Below are 16992 nucleotides of genomic sequence, written 5' to 3' on the forward strand. Positions count from 1 at the left end.
GAATTGTATTCTCTACAAAACCCGGTTTTGGTCATTAAAGACACATCATTCAAAAGGTAAGGTAGCACACCACAGTAAGACAGCCTGGCCATGGGCAATTTTTTTAAAAGCCTCAGCGCGCGAAGCGCGCTCGGCAAAGATCGGCCGGAGGCCGGTCTTTGCCGAGAGGCTTTTAATCTGTTTTTGCCCCTCTAAAACGGAAGTAACTGTAAACCGGAAATCGCGGTTTCGAGATCTCGCGGGTTTTATGAATAAGAAACAGAAATAAACTGATTTCAAGAGCTAAAATCGAGAGAATTCTCATACAATAGATATTTTATTATAAAAGTAAATGTGTAGTTGAAGTTCTATAGTATTTTAGTAGAAATATCTGTCGGACAGTTGGAGTTGGTTCGAGATTAGGCCGGAAATCGACAAGGTGTCATGGTTGCCAAGTGGAAGCAGACGCTCGGCGATAGAGAGGAGAGAGTTTGTTTTGCGGGAACAATTTGAAAGGTAAGTTCGTTTGTAAGTGTTTATATCAGCTAATTTTGGTCTTCTTATGCCACTTACATCTTTAAATAAGGATACAATGGACTTTTCAGGTAAGATAGAAGACTATTTGTGCTGACTTGAACGTTCATTGATAAAGTTTATTGAATGAAGTGATACTGAACCGATCATATTTATGTTTACATACACTTCGGAAGGCTCAGTTGCGGTAATTTGAATATAGAATATTAATTGAAATAATAACTGGAAGTCTAGCAAGAAAGTGCGGAGAAAAATGTTCATCCAGACTTTTTGTTATTCTTTGTAAGATACAATTATTTCTTAAAATTTCTAAAACTTTTTACATTGAAAATTGTCATGTGTGCATCACAGGATATTACTACTGGAGTCAATAGACGACAGTTTCGTTGTTTCAGAAGTTCTTGCTTGTAGTTTTTGTTACATTTCGGTGTATTGGAGAATGGATATAGCTAAATTGGGTATATTCTAGAGCAAATAACTTCTCTTTCGGACGAGAAATCTTATCCCCGAAAGATTGCAAAATTTGCTATAATCTTTTTTATTTTTCAATTTTAGCCTCCAGACCTCTGGCCAAAAACATTTTGCTCGCGACTATGGCGCTCGGATTACCACTAAATTACTGGAACCCCCCTTTATCCAGTAGATTAGAATATTGGGTTGCATCAATTGAAGTACAAAGGTTGACTAATGTAATTATAAACTCACATAGTATTTTTGCAAAGATTGCTGCAGACATCAATAATTGTTTACATAAATATCCAGCTGTTTCTAATAGAGATTTGCTTTAATCCATTCTGTAAATAGTTATGATGGATTATACGTATAGATATATATACCTTATACACTTTTTTACCAGTGGGTGTACATGTAGCTATTTGGACTTGATTTCTGTATGCAGATAGTGATAGTACATTATCAAATGGATTTGTGCGTATGCTGTTAAGGGATATGTAATATTGATCAATCACAATATTGTTGCTAAGGAATATTAGCCTTTATATTAGTCCATTCTTGAATATATAGTTTTGACGGATGGTTATAGATTTAGCTAGTGAAAGTTTTATGATTGCCAAATGAATTTTCGATAGTTTTAATTAAATGGATTGATTCAATGACTTAATGGTTGTGCTGATGAAATTAGTTTGTGAGGAAAGGAGGAATAATTTATATCTACTTGTGAGAATTGCTTTCCATGAACCACACCATGCAAAAATCCTTGATAATTAGTAAATGAAAGTAATACACAGTTTAGAACATATATACTTCTAAAGAGAGATAATATGATGATTGACTACTTTCACTATATTGATTAGTCATTTAAAAAGGATAATTAATCCAAAGAGAAATTGTGTATCATTTGAAATTAATATTTTTATCTTTAAACTATAACACACTTATATGCTGCAAAGTTAAAAATTTAAAACTTGTATTTTGCAGATTCAACAAAAAAGAAAAGTAACTGTAATTACAGGATGGACATGCACTTAAAGCCACATACCCACAAAGAAACATATACCGGTATATCAATGTTTACATTTTGAGCTTTTTACAGTTTTCGGACTTGATGCATACCTACCAGATTGATGTGAATCAGAAACTGAAAGAAAATGTGTATTTATGAAAGTAAACGGGGAATTCCCAAAAATAATAACTGTGGCTGCTTGACCAAGTTTCTCTGAAAATTAGCCCCACAATGCAACGGCGGGTTTTACAGTCCATACAAAATAGCGGAATGACGCAAGCGTGGAACTGCAAAAACGGATTCTGCCAAAAAAAAAAAAAGACACAAAAGTGTGTGGAATCTGCAAAACCCAAGTATTTTCTTGATTCAAATGATTCACTGGAACTTAATGAGAGAAGAAAACGGAATGGACTCGAATTCCGATTTTTCTGGACGTCTATTTGATTGCTGGTTAGCTTTTGAACATTGTCAACTTTACCGATCTATGATTTTATCAACGTGTTGTTTGCATTTTGCTACATTATAGAATAAAGGATTTAAATGTTAACTTTGTTTGTTTATTTTGTTCAGTTACCTGTGTATTACGCGATTATTCTGTTAATATGTTTAAATGAAAGCATTATTAGGCTATTTTATACACTGATGTCTCAAGGACTCCCTCGGTCAAGCGTCCAGGCCAGTAGTCATTTTAATGTTAGGAGAGCGTGAATGAGCATCTTGGATTGCCATTAATGCATGTGTGCAACTAGAAATTCAGGTTGTTCGGGAGTATGTAGCTTTAAAGACGTCCGATTACACGTAGGATACTAAAATTTTGAATGGTAAATATCTCTTGAGATTAGTCATAAGTGATAAATAAAAAAATTCCATGATTTACATGTCTTTGAAGATTTTTTTTAATGAATCTATCCAGCAGCTTTGCTGCATTTTCTTGTTTTGTTAAGCAAATAACTCCTGTATTATAATATGCATAAAAAATGAAAAAAATAAATGTACACTATAATTGATATATTCAGTATGAAGTAGTACATACAGGCTTCACATTTATTAAAACAAAAATCAATAAATTGGTTCCGGATTTTAAATATCCGGATTTTCCGAACGTGTGTTTACACAGGAAATTTAGTTTTGCCTACAGCGCAAAATGGAAGCCCACAGAAAAGGTAAGATAGCGGAAAAACTTAATTTACAACATATGTCCAAACAAGATTAATTCTGTCTTTGGGATAGAGATATTTAATTTTAAATAGGTTTCAGAAAAAAAATTGTGTAGAGAATTGTGCCATTTTGGGTCAAATATAATAATATTTTGCAATTTTTGAGAATTTTTTAAGCTGTTACCATGGTATTCACAGCTCTAAAAATCACAGAAAATATCAGTTTACTTATCCTTCAGAGCTCTATTAAAATTACAAATGTTGTACAGATTTCAAATATATATACTTTATTAGAGGTTATATGTAAGGTTAACTGGCAATGTTTACATATCTAAAACATGTGCCATATTTTTCAGAATTTGGCATTTTTACTGTACACTGCTACCTTAAGCCTGTACAGTAATATTATTTTATAGATCTATAATGATCTACAATAAATCTTTCCCATATGAAACCAGTGATTGAACATATAACATACTTCTACACATATATATCTTTAAAAGTCATGGTCTCATGGCTTAACACCGATCAAGCGCTTGAGAAAGATATACAGTTTTGCATATACGATATACGATAATTGTCAGTGAAATTATGTAAAAGTGTTTTCGCAACAATTATATTGATAGTTTACAAACGAGTAGATATTTCAAGGTAAATTAGCCTGGATGGATAGCTAAAAATTCAAGTGGCTGAAGTGTCCTATACCACATATCACAATTGCTATTAATCAAGGGAAATCATAACATTTTGTCACTGTAAATGTAGCAAGGTGAATTGTACATACTTTGTATTTACTAAGTTATTGGTTTCCTAATACTTAGTTATTAATATATTAGTCGTGGATCACATGATAATCACGTGATTTCAAATATACTGTATACGCTATATTACTGTTAAATTAAGTTAGGTTAATTTAGTTTTATTATAATTCGGAACATCACTGATATGGAATGTATGTGCTTAGATTAAGAAGGAAATGTAAAACATTAATTCACGGAAACTCCGATCTATTTTGACCAATCGGATTTGAGGGGTCAGTTTAAACACAAGGCCTTTGTTACTGGTCAGTTCAAGAACATCGTAGCTTTATAAATGAATCCAAGTCTCGTACTTGTGAGATCAAATCCCGGAGACTAGTAAAGGGCCTGTCTCCAGTAATGTTAATTCTCCATAGGAGCCTGCCCCCGTATAATTTCTTATTTAGCTCAACTACAGTTTTTTTTCTTTTCCGAAGAATAATTTTACACCTTTCCGACACCCAGATTTTATAATGTCAGTGAAAATGTATTTTTTATAAAGTTGTCATTTTGAGCATCAAAGACATAAGGTCGTAAATAAAAGAAGGTTATCTCGAAATTGTAATTCGCAACATAGTATAAATTTCTTTTGATAAATATTTCCGAAACATCGTGTTTATTCATAAAACATAAAACAAAAATTTTCTCGGATGAAAATGCACTTGCAGAGACACAATTATGAAGAAAAATGCCATAAAATTGCAATTTTCTCCCGTTATATAGTTTTGGATGCAAATTTCCATCACAAAATCGAATAGAGCTTTACTTGTTTCATATGTGTACCAAAAATCAGCTAAGCTAATTCCATGTGGTGGAACGTTCTCATATCGCCGCCTGAATGTGGTTGTAAATTGAAAGAAAAGGGGAAATGAGTAACAACGATATGTTATCAGAAAATATGTCAAGGTCAAGGTCTAAGCGCAAGGTCAAATCAAGGTCAAAAATGCAAAATTCAAAATGAGTTATTTTTGACTGCATTGCAAAGTGCATGAATAATGAAGACCAACGGTGCAAGTTTTATGGTCGTGCGATAAAAAATGACGTAGAAATGGCACTTTGAAAAATGTTTGTTTTCCCGCCAAAATTCAAATTTTCCCCAAAATGCCCTTAATTGCCCTCTGCTCCAAAATCTTTACATACACAGATATCATATTTGGCACGGTGATAGCATGTACGGATGCCTACAAACTTGATTGCTTTTCAATGACCTTGACCTTCGTTCAAGGTCACAGAGGTCAAATGATCAAAAATCGAAAATTTCAAATTCTCTTTCAAACGGTTAATTTTTATTGTATATTAAAGAAAACGTTTGTTTGAAGATGTTTGCAACGTTTCCAGGTCAAAACGTCAACTTTATTTCAGAAAAAATACATAGGAAAACATTTAACTGCCAAAATTAAATATGATCCTACAATTACACTTGAAATGTTTTTCCTCCAATACTCTGACACTAACAGACTTGATAATTGGCACATATAAAGCATTAATGACTGGCTACAAAAGGTATGCACATATTTGACCTTGACCTTCGAAGTTCAAGGTCACAGAGAGGGTTGAAAGTCAATTGATCGGTTAAAGAAGGGAAGCGAAGAGAAAACGAAGAGAAATCGTAGGTAAAACGTACAAAAGCGTTCGTCAGAACGAGAACATGTCTGCATTCATTTTCTAGTTGGTAATCCTGTGTTTTGATCTTGGATTTTTTTTATGAAAAAGTGTTTCTCTCACTTTTTTCATATCTGTGTACATATTCTCAACATACCGAGCAAATACTCTCGTGTTTTTGTTAATTATCTAAAGAAAGTGGAAAATCGGCAATTCAACCATAGGCTAATTCAACCCAAGATTTGAAAATGTTCCACCACTTACATGTTGATGATTTTTCCTCTCATCAATAGCATATTACGTACTGTTTAATAGGATAAAATTGGTTTGCATCCAACGCCCATAAAAGGGTGTATTGTCTAAAAAACACAGTTTTTGTGTCTTAAATGTTATCATCGAAAATGGCATTTTTGAGATTGTTTCTTCCATAAAACAGCCAAATGGCGCAATGGAAACATGATTTCTTGTCACAATCATGCCATGAACGTATTCTTTACGGTGACCATCATTTGATTAGATTTTCATTAATATTTTACATAACATGCACATTTTATCAACACTTAGACAGCTTCTGAAAGGTACAACTTTGAGGAGCGATAAAAAACAAACCAAGTGACTTAAATCTTTATACTTTATAGATTTGTGACCACAACGGCATGGGCAATGCACCACCAACAGGAAATTTGAATCAGAGAAGGTGCCATTTTGAAAAACAAGCCCTTTATTTATGTTGTAATTTCTAATGTTGAAATGTGCATTTACTCACATTGTTAGTGTGTGATTGAACACTTGTATATTTGTTATCACAGGTTGGAGAAATCGATTCATAACAAGAAAATGTAACGGTGCATTCCCATCTTGTACTCTTCTAGTGGACTACGTTGAATGCTACTGTCGTACTATAACATACTGTCGTACTATAACATACTGTCGCACTATAACATACTGTCGTACTATAACATACTGTCGCACTATAACATACTGTCGTACTATAACATACTGTCGCACTATAACATACTGTCGTACTATAACATACTGTCGTACTATAACATACTGTCGTACTATAACATACTGTCGTACTATAACATACCGTCGTACTATAACATACTGTCGTACTATAACATACTGTCGTACTATAACATACTGTCGTACTATAACATACTGTCGTACTATAACATACTGTCGCACTATAACATACTGTCGTACTATAACATACTGTCGTACTATAACATACTGTCGTACTATAACATACCATCGTACTATAACATACCATCGTACTATAACATACTGTCGTACTATAACATACTGTCGCACTATAACATACCGTCGTACTATAACATACCGTCGCACTATAACATACCGTCGTACTATAACATACCGTCGTACTATAACATAATGTCGTACTATAACATACTGTCGTACTATAACATACTGTCGTACTATAACATACTGTCGTACTATAACATACCGTCGTACTATAACATACCGTCGTACTATAACATAATGTCGTACTATAACATACCGTCGTACCATAACATACTCTCGTACTATAACATAATGTCGTACTATAACATACTGTCGTACTATAACATACTGTCGTACTATAACATACTGTCGTACTATAACATACCGTCGTACTATAACATACTGTCGCACTATAACATACCGTCGTACTATAACATACCGTCGTACTATAACATACTGTCGTACTATAACATACTGTCGTACTATAACATACCGTCGTACTATAACATACCGTCGTACTATAACATACCGTCGTACTATAACATACTGTCGTACTATAACATACTGTCGTACTATAACATACCGTCGTACTATAACATACCGTCGTACTATAACATACCGTCGTACTATAACATACTGTCGTACTATAACATACTGTCGTACTATAACATACTGTCGTACTATAACATACCGTCGTACTATAACATACTGTCGTACTATAACATACCGTCGTACTATAACATACTGTCGTACTATAACATACTGTCGTACTATAACATACCGTCTTACTATAACATACCGTCGTACTATAACATACCGTCGTACTATAACATACCGTCGTACTATAACATACTCTCGTACTATAACATACTCTCGTACTATAACATACTCTCGTACTATAACATACTGTCACTCACAGGGTATGACAGGTATACCACTTGATGAAAGTGGTAGCCGTTTATTATTAACAATAATATTTCATATATTTTATAATCAAAACATATTTTTTACCAAAGGTGATCGAGAACTACGTCTACGCGTTAAAAACTATGATAGTGATATCTAACCACTCTATTTATGGATCATCAAGCACTTCAGGAAAAAACACTAAAAATGAAACCTGCGCCCGGCAGTGTGGCAAAATGACCAGAAGGGAAGCACCGGGACTCCGCTTACAAGTGTTATGAGATTATCTAGCTGGACTGGTGATTTTTTTATAACAGGTATTTAAATTTCCGTTTGCAGTTTTAGAAAAAATATGAAAATATTAATATTGTATTAAAAGTGTGGCATATTTTGATGATATTTACTTTTTCATGTAAAACCATTTTCACTGCGATATGGAAAATATTTGCTTACACACGTATCAGCTACTCTCTCAAACAGGCTATAGCCTTACCTGTATTTAGTGCCTATTGTTCTACCCTGTAACAATATTACCTGTGCCCTAAATTAAGATCGGATATGTTGACTGGGTGGGAAGACACCACTTGAAGGATGTAATGTTCGATCTACTAATCAGGGTTTGGAAAGGACAGAAACCTGGCTATTGATCACTTTGTAACCATACATCAATTCAATTCAATTCAATTCAATTCATTTCAATTGATGTATTCCTTTGACCTTTCGGCCAATAAGATTTTCATCATACACAAGACATATACATATGCATAAGTAATAAAGCATTGTGGAAAGATATCCAACCATCGATATCAAAACAGCATATTGCATGAATTACAAGAGATATAGTACGGTAAAACTGTGATAGTACAGTAATAGAAAGATGTATGATGAAACATGATGATATATTAACCAGCTGTTTGTATATATAATAATGCATCACAAGAGCAAATGTTTCGACTGATTAATCAGTTTTGTTTTCAACCGCTTATCTATCGAAATATCGTTTTCGACTGATTGTGTTTAAAGTGATACACTTTACAATGTGAACGGACATGAGTCAATGTTATCTCTACATTCTGTGTACAGTTGAATCCATGTCGAAGCAGACAGGCTTTCACAATCGGGGGAAATCTTTTGCTGACACTGTTACAGATGGCACTGTTTGAATGATCTCTGGGAGTCCAACATAAGTGTCCGTTTTTTATGAGAAAATATACGAAGAGCGGCACGATGTAGCCGCGAAAGTACAGGGAGACAGCAGATCTGTGTTTGACTTTTTATTTTATTATATATATATGTTTTTTATAACATTTTTTGGTCTACGATAGGCCAATAACGGTGGTTCTGGAAAGATCCGTTTGAGTGTAGCTGACGACTCAATGATGCGCCAATGATTATGTAAAATGGAAGAAATTGACGGCAAGTTAGGATGGAACGTGACCACACAAGGGACCCTTTGTGTCGGAGTTCTAGAATACAAAGTCAAAGCATATCGTAGACCAATGTAAGAGATATGGTGGTGAGCAGCAAATTACATTCATCTGCCTCTGTCGTTACAACAGGCTCCTTCAACACATGCAGCAAATAAATGTGCAAATTGTGCCCATAGTCCACAGACACGTTTAAATGTGTAATAAACAACCGTGTTTATCACATTTTACAAACACTGACATGCACATCAGCCAATGTTGTATATCTCCTCTCCTGCAAAAAATGCAAAATGCAGTATGTTGGAGAAACCAGCACAAAGCTCAACATCAGAATCAACAATCACCGTTGCTCCATCAAGCAAAACAGACCAGACTTTCCTGTGGCAAGGCATTTCAATTTACCTAGTCATAGTTGGAAGGATATGCAGGTGGTCGCCATTGATCACTGTCCTACCTGGAATGAAACGAAACGTCGTTCCAGAGAAAGATACTGGATTACCAATCTCCAAACCTGCTACCCTCGGGGTATGAACGAACGTTGAAGGACCTCTTCTGGGTGTATTCTCCGTGTGACCATTACATTTGACAATTCATGTAGTTAATTGCTGTACTTTTTTGGGCATCAATTCATTGTTGCTCTTTGAGAATCACATTTAGTCGCCTCCCGCCATCAACAACATCTTGGTCCGATTTGGCCCGAACCGTCTGTTTCCCGTAGCGTCCTGTAGGGACACTTCGGCATTCGTATTTCTTATATTCTCAGTCTTGATAAATATTCGTAGTAGTTTTTTTCACACAACTCTCTATAATTCTAATTATCTAAAAGATATTTTTCAAAAGTTTTTCAGACTTTGTACACGATTTTTAATCTATCACTGTAGAGACGATAATGCAACATTTTTATTCTGAAATCTGATATCAATGCAATGTCGTCCACTAGCAGTATTTAGGGACGCATCGTCTTTGAACTCTTCGATATACTTTCACCTGCGGGGGAATTCAAAATATCTCTGCCGTTGGTCGCATAGCGTTCTAGTGTTGACCGTGATACAGTCACGCTAGTATCCGCCTTCGGCCAACGTTTGCCGAAGGGTTCATTGTTGTTTCTCCAGTTACTAAAACATTATTCTTATTGTATTTTATTGTATTTCCAGTACTTCTTATATATATTATATGATTGTATTTGTATTTTTTGTGTTTTGATAAAGGGGCGGATTGCCTCGAAAATTTAACAAACCTTATTGTTTACACTGTTTGAATTACTTCTTTGCCCCATATAATCATTACAAGTAATTTGTATCCTCCATACATTTATGTGAGGATCCAGTGTTATCTGGATTATACTGTTCATATTACTTCTTTGACCCTTATATATATATTTATATGAACGTTATAAGGTTTTCAACAATCACAGCATGTGTGCATTAATAACTGCATACTATATTTATGTTCGATAAAACCATATTTTCCTCTCTCAAATAATAAAGGCATTTAGATAGCGACACGGTACACGATAAGATTGTGATGGCAAGACATATCATTGTGTCTGTAATTTTATTGCATTAATGAATTGTTGTTTGATCAAAAATTAAATGTTACACGACCCTTTTCTCTGCGATCTGTATAGACGAACTACAAGGTAAGGCATTATGTGTCGAGTGCGATTTCTTCTAAAAAGAAGATCGAGGGGGGATCTTGGTGCTTCCATCGAATGACCTTGATTAAACCTCTATCCTCTATCAGAATGATCTTTTCTCTACTCATACCTATTCAATCATACATATTTTATCTAATGTTAGGCATATTATCACAAGGACACTATTAACTGTTAATTATACATATATTTACATGGATACGATGTAATATATATATTTCTCTCGGTACAACTACGACATGGAATTTAAATCTATATCTTCGGATCCCCAACACATAGTGTATATCATACAATGTGCTAATAAATAGATATATAACTTAGCAAACACAAATGACGAAGGAAGACAACGTTTTGACTCGTACCCTGACCGGGCCTCGAACTCACGATCTACGGCACCCAAGTGAGTTTTTACTACCAATCCTTACGTGAAATGTATTCGATGCATTTGCATAGGTATTATATTTTTTATCGATGAGACGTATATCCTCAAGTTTAATAAGGAATATCGAAATATCGTAATCTTGACGGCAACGCACATGTGAAAGTACTTGTGGATAAGGTATACATATGGGAATTATACCTCAGCTAAACCGTAGGGGTTCCAATGGGGTCCTGGCAAGACAGGTATACTCAATTATATTACAGTTTTCATCACTACAAGATTATGTAACTACAGCGTATATGATATAATCTAGAGGGGGCGCAGCCAAGTGACATTTTTGCAAGAATTAAAACTAAGAATTTCATCAGAACATCCTATACACATCTCTGGGGCGTTGGAACCTGGATAATGGTGACGTCATGTCAATACGACATTTTCTTTTAAAATCCCAATTAAAAGGGAAAAGAAAACCAAGAAAACCATGGTATCCTGTTGAGTAATATTTCTAAACAGCTTTTTGAGGTTTTAATCACATGCACCTGGCGGATTACCACACACTTTATTGTTTCTCTCACTAAAGATTGATAATAAAACATTTGTCCGATAGATATAAATACTCAGGAAAATGTCAAATATGACACGACAGGGGCCTGCAACCATATATAGATATATGATAACAATAAAGAAAGAAAGACGCCAAAAACATGTTTTAAGCCTACATAAAGCGTTTTTATAGACACATTATACCACGTAATTTGACAATATATATATACATAAAGCCATTTTTTCATTTCTTTATGTGTACAAACATGTCTGATTGTAATATTAGTCCGTCCGCCTGTACGTCTGTCATCAGAGTTACAATATACGGTTTTTTTTAATTTTTTTTTCGTTTTGGGTTTTGTGTGAAGCCTAATTTTGACTCGGGACCTACGTGTACAGGTATCAAATAAATACTCCGTTGTTCTTCTTTTCACCACAAGTAGAACTAGAAGCCTGCGATTCGCATCTAATTTAAATGAGGCCCAAAGAGGTGTGTTCTTGCAGTGTCATTTGCACAATTTTTATTTTATACCGTATGCATAAGCATATAGGATTATAAGATAACCCAAACTATAACATATTTCATTTGGCAAGATGGCGTAGAACACAACCAGCTTAATTCAAAACCTTGTTATGCCAGAAATAGTATTGAGATTGAAAATGGTACGATTATGTATCACTTCATAATTGAGATTTTTTTGGTAAATATCAGTGTTTTCATTTTCTATATTTCACAGAAATATTTTTATTTCTGATAAAGTTATATTAAATCTGATTTTTTAATAATAAAAAAATCATTTATACATGTAGACACTTGAATAGCATTCCAGATAGGTAAATAAAAATATAATATTCTTAATTCCTTAACAATTACCTGTTGTAATATCAATTGAAGTGTACAGTGCTTATTTTTAGACGTCTATTAGGCAGTCAATTAGGCCACAGTGAGACACAATAGGGGTTGGGTTGTTGACAACCCCGGGGTTCACCAGCCATATTTGCAAACATGTATTTTAAGGTGTTAGACACGTTAAGCATGCGCGCCTTGACCCCTGGAGCGAAGGACAGCGAGGTTAGCGACGGTCAAGTCACTTGAAGCTTGACCACCGAGAAATAAACATTGAAAGTTAACCTCTGCTGTTTGTTCTCAACAGAATATAGCCTTAAAGGAAACTCCTTATTCAGTGTCCAAAATCCATCACCACACACAAGAGTGGATAACAAACATTAAAATACAGCTCAATGCATTATAACATTATGATGTCATCATGAAAAAGTTCAGTAATATACACCCTCGTTTTGGGCAGTAGGGAAAACATGTTCTTTTGATATTTATTGATCACAGATAACAAAGAAACTGTTGATGTTATACCAGTACTTGTAAACAACAAGACAAACAATAAAAAGTCGATACATAACGTTAAAAAATTACAAATATGGACAATATCTTAACTTTTTAAAAGTAGTTTTCTCTTAGTCGTAGCATGAATCAAATATCTTCTAAAATTTCTGAAAGTTGGAACATTATTGATAGAGAACAGTTCTGTTATTTTGTAAACCGATGATCGACGGTAAAAGTATGGCTTGATATATCTAATTCTTAATAGGTTGGACACAACAATATCAAATTAGTTTCATTTTCAAATTCATTACTTGCACATATCGTACATAGCCTTTCAGATCTATATACACCATGGTATCTACCAGTTTCAACATTCAACGAATGTGCACTCATCCTATATTTAGCTAAAATATGTTTTATTTTCAAAGTCAATGGCTTGCTTAAGTGGACCTGTGTAACAAACTTGTCGACAAAATGCTTATATATAATTTATATATAATAAATACACTTTGAAGATTTTTTCTAGATTAATTCTCAATTCCTGAATGAAAATATCATATATCCATTTTTTGTGTAGCAACAAAAATATTTTTCGTTAAACGCATTCTGTGCCAACCATACATCTCCAAACCCGGTCTTCAATTGTTTTAGGCAGTATTTAATAATATAAACCTGATGCTGTACATGCTATGGAAAACGACCAAGTTCAAAGCAAACAATATAACTTCTAACAGCTTTCTTCACACCTAAAACAGATTTCAAAACAACAAATGTAGCTTTTCAACGCGTGAAGCCTCAGAACTCACAACCATAATTCAAAATGCATGCTATGTAAGTATCGAAAAATGATAATTTAGTATTTTCATTCAATATAAACATCTTTATATCTTAGAATTGAGGAGATAATATGCCTTCCTGCCTAGCGCAGTGATGATACTCTATGCCACTGTAAATTTCCACTTATAATTAAAAACCAAGTCTAAGTAACAAAACTTATATACCACCTCTATAACTTATATACCACCTCTATAACTTATATACCACCTCTATAACTTATATACCACCTCTATAACTTATATACCACCTCTATAACTTATATACCACCTCTATAACTTATATTCCACCTCTATAACTTATATACCACCTCTATAACTTATATACCACCTCTATAACTTATATACCACCTCTATAACTTATATACCACCTCTATAACTTATATACCACCGCTATAACTTATATACCACCTCTATAACTTATATACCACACCTCTATAACTTATATACCACCTCTATAACTTATATACCACCTCTATAACTTATATACCACCTCTATAACTTATATACCACCTCTATAACTTATATACCACCTCTATAACTTATATACCACACCTCTATAACTTATATACCACCTCTATAACTTATATACCACCTCTATAACTTATATACCATGTTTCCACTGTTCATTTGGTAACAATCGTTTTTTTCCCACAAAGTCACTGTTTTCGTTTTATCTGCATTTACAGTCTAATCCCAACGCTCCTAATACCTCTTTAAAAAATCATGCATATTTTGGACAGATTAAGTAGTTGAATATGATAACTTTGGCAATTAGATCCAAGTAATTCTGTTTCTATGTCATTAACAAAACAAACAAAATCGGCGACAAAGATTCTCCTTGTAATAAACCGAACTGTAAGACGAACATTTGAGACAATTTACAATGCAACCTTACACAAGACTTAACACTTTCATATATAGACTTAACAACATTCACGAAACGTCCCCTTACACATTATTTCCATAGTTTTAACCATAATTTATCATGTGATATACTATCAAACGCTTTTCTGTAGTCGACAAAAACACAATAAAGTCTTTTTTTGCTATATAAAGATGTAAGTTATCATACTATTAAGAACAACAATTGCGTCTCGGGTACCGCTTCCCGGCTTAAAATCAAACTGAATAGAACACCCTTTCTCTTACTCCATTTAAGCAGATGTTTATTCAAAAGGGAGGTAAACAACTTAGCTTGCTGGATTAACAATGTAATTCCCCTATAATTACAACAGTTTTATCACCTTTCTGATTCAAAGGTATGATGACTCCTTCCGACCAAACTGTCGGGAAATAACCCACATGTTATATGGTGTTGAATTATTTTAATAGAACTGGTGCAAAACATCACTGTATATAATAACATATTCATAAAGTACCCAATCTAATCCAGATTACTTCCCTAGGCAATCCCTTAATTGAAACTAAAAACTCGTCGAGACTAAAATCAGTATCAAGGTCAGAGTAGATACATTCGTTATATGTAACATAGTATGTATGTCCAGTGGAAGGATCTACTGAAATATTAGCAATATCTTTAAAATGTTTGTAAAAACAACTTAAGAATAAATTTCCAACTTCATCTAGGAAAAATGTTTATAAAAAGATTTGGGGTCGTTTTTTCTTTAAAAAGTTAAACATTTCACCCTTCATCTGAAGATGATAAAGATTATTTTTTGCTTCATACATCTTGTGCCTTTTCTTATGACGAACTAAAACCTCTCTATTGTTTGAAGATCCATATCTATTAAAAGAAAACAGAGCTTTTCCGTACACTTTATGTAAACTTTTACATTCCCTATCAGACCATGGCTTATCGACTTCCTTAACCTTGCGTTTAGACCACTCATGACATGAACACCTACATGTAATAAAAACTTTGTCATTTAAGCAGAACATATCAAGAACAGAATGGATATTATTCAGCTACACTTTTAGACAAGAATCAATGCCGTTTTAGTATGTTCTAATCCATTCAATGAGATAGCAACTAATTCCTTATTTTCATTAAGACATGGCAGAATTCTTCCTAGCATCATCTGTTTATATTACAGAACAAACTGTGCAGATTATAGCATATATCACAACACAGCTACTGGTGGCTGCGCTCAAGCTAAAAACAATGGAACATAGTCAGAATCTGATAAACATTTCCGACATTAAAATTTTGACAATTGGCAAGAACTTAGTATAAAGTACTTTTACCTTAGGCGTTATGAAATGTAAAATAACCGTCGGTATTTCCAGAGTCCGATCATTCAAAATTCGAAAATCAGTTACTTTGCACATTTGTAACAGACGACGCCCAAATTGATTAACAAAATAATCTTTAGACTTACGCATATTGTTAAAGTTTTCATCTACATATGGGATAAATAGAGGTTACACAACGAGTGATTGTTGGATATGGAATTTATTTAACACTCGTAAGTTATTTTTTAAAAGTTACTAAAGACACGAGCTTTAGCAAGTGTCTTTTGCAACTTTTAAAAAATAACTTACGAGTGTGAACTAAATTCCATATCCCACAATCACGAGTCATGTGATCTGTTTCCACCACAATAATATCGGCTTGAAGCAAAGCGAAACGTGGCCAAGTATAATTTCGCGTATGCAAAGAAAGTATACCGGTGACGTCCGGGGCCCAGTGATGTGACGTCATTTGATTATTTATAACGTTAATAGCAAATGCAGCTTGGGTCAAAGTTCGAATTCTTGACCTATCAAAAGACTGGGAGGTCATATACCACTAGTGGTATATAACATATATTTATCCAACAGTCGGCACATTTATACGGGGCCGCAGTGGCCGAGTGGTTAAGGTGTCCCGACACTTCATCACTAGCCCTCCACCTCTGGGTTGCGAGTTCTAAACCTACGCAGGGCAGTTGCCAGGTTCTGACCGTAGGCCGGTGGTTTTTCTCCGGGTGCTCCGGCTTTCCTCCACCTCCAAAACCTGGCACGTCCTTAAATGACCCTGGCTGTTAATAGGACGTTAAACAAAACAAACCAAACCAAAAGCAGATTTATACAATGGCTTGACAGTGGAATAACACAGCGTATTGTTGTAGAACATTATCTATAATATGGTGTGCAGTATTTTACATCGAATGTTATAAAGTCAGG

General features: G+C 34.2%; 1 protein-coding gene across 1 annotated transcript in view; it reads right to left on the reverse strand.

Moving 5' to 3' along the window:
* LOC117326765 (snake venom 5'-nucleotidase-like) overlaps positions 1–16992 on the reverse strand; it is a 137443-nt gene that overhangs the window by 101712 nt on the left and 18739 nt on the right. The gene's annotated exons all lie outside the window — the stretch shown is intronic.

The sequence above is a fragment of the Pecten maximus genome, chromosome 5, assembly GCF_902652985.1.
Source record: "Pecten maximus chromosome 5, xPecMax1.1, whole genome shotgun sequence".
NCBI lineage: Eukaryota > Metazoa > Mollusca > Bivalvia > Pectinida > Pectinidae > Pecten > Pecten maximus.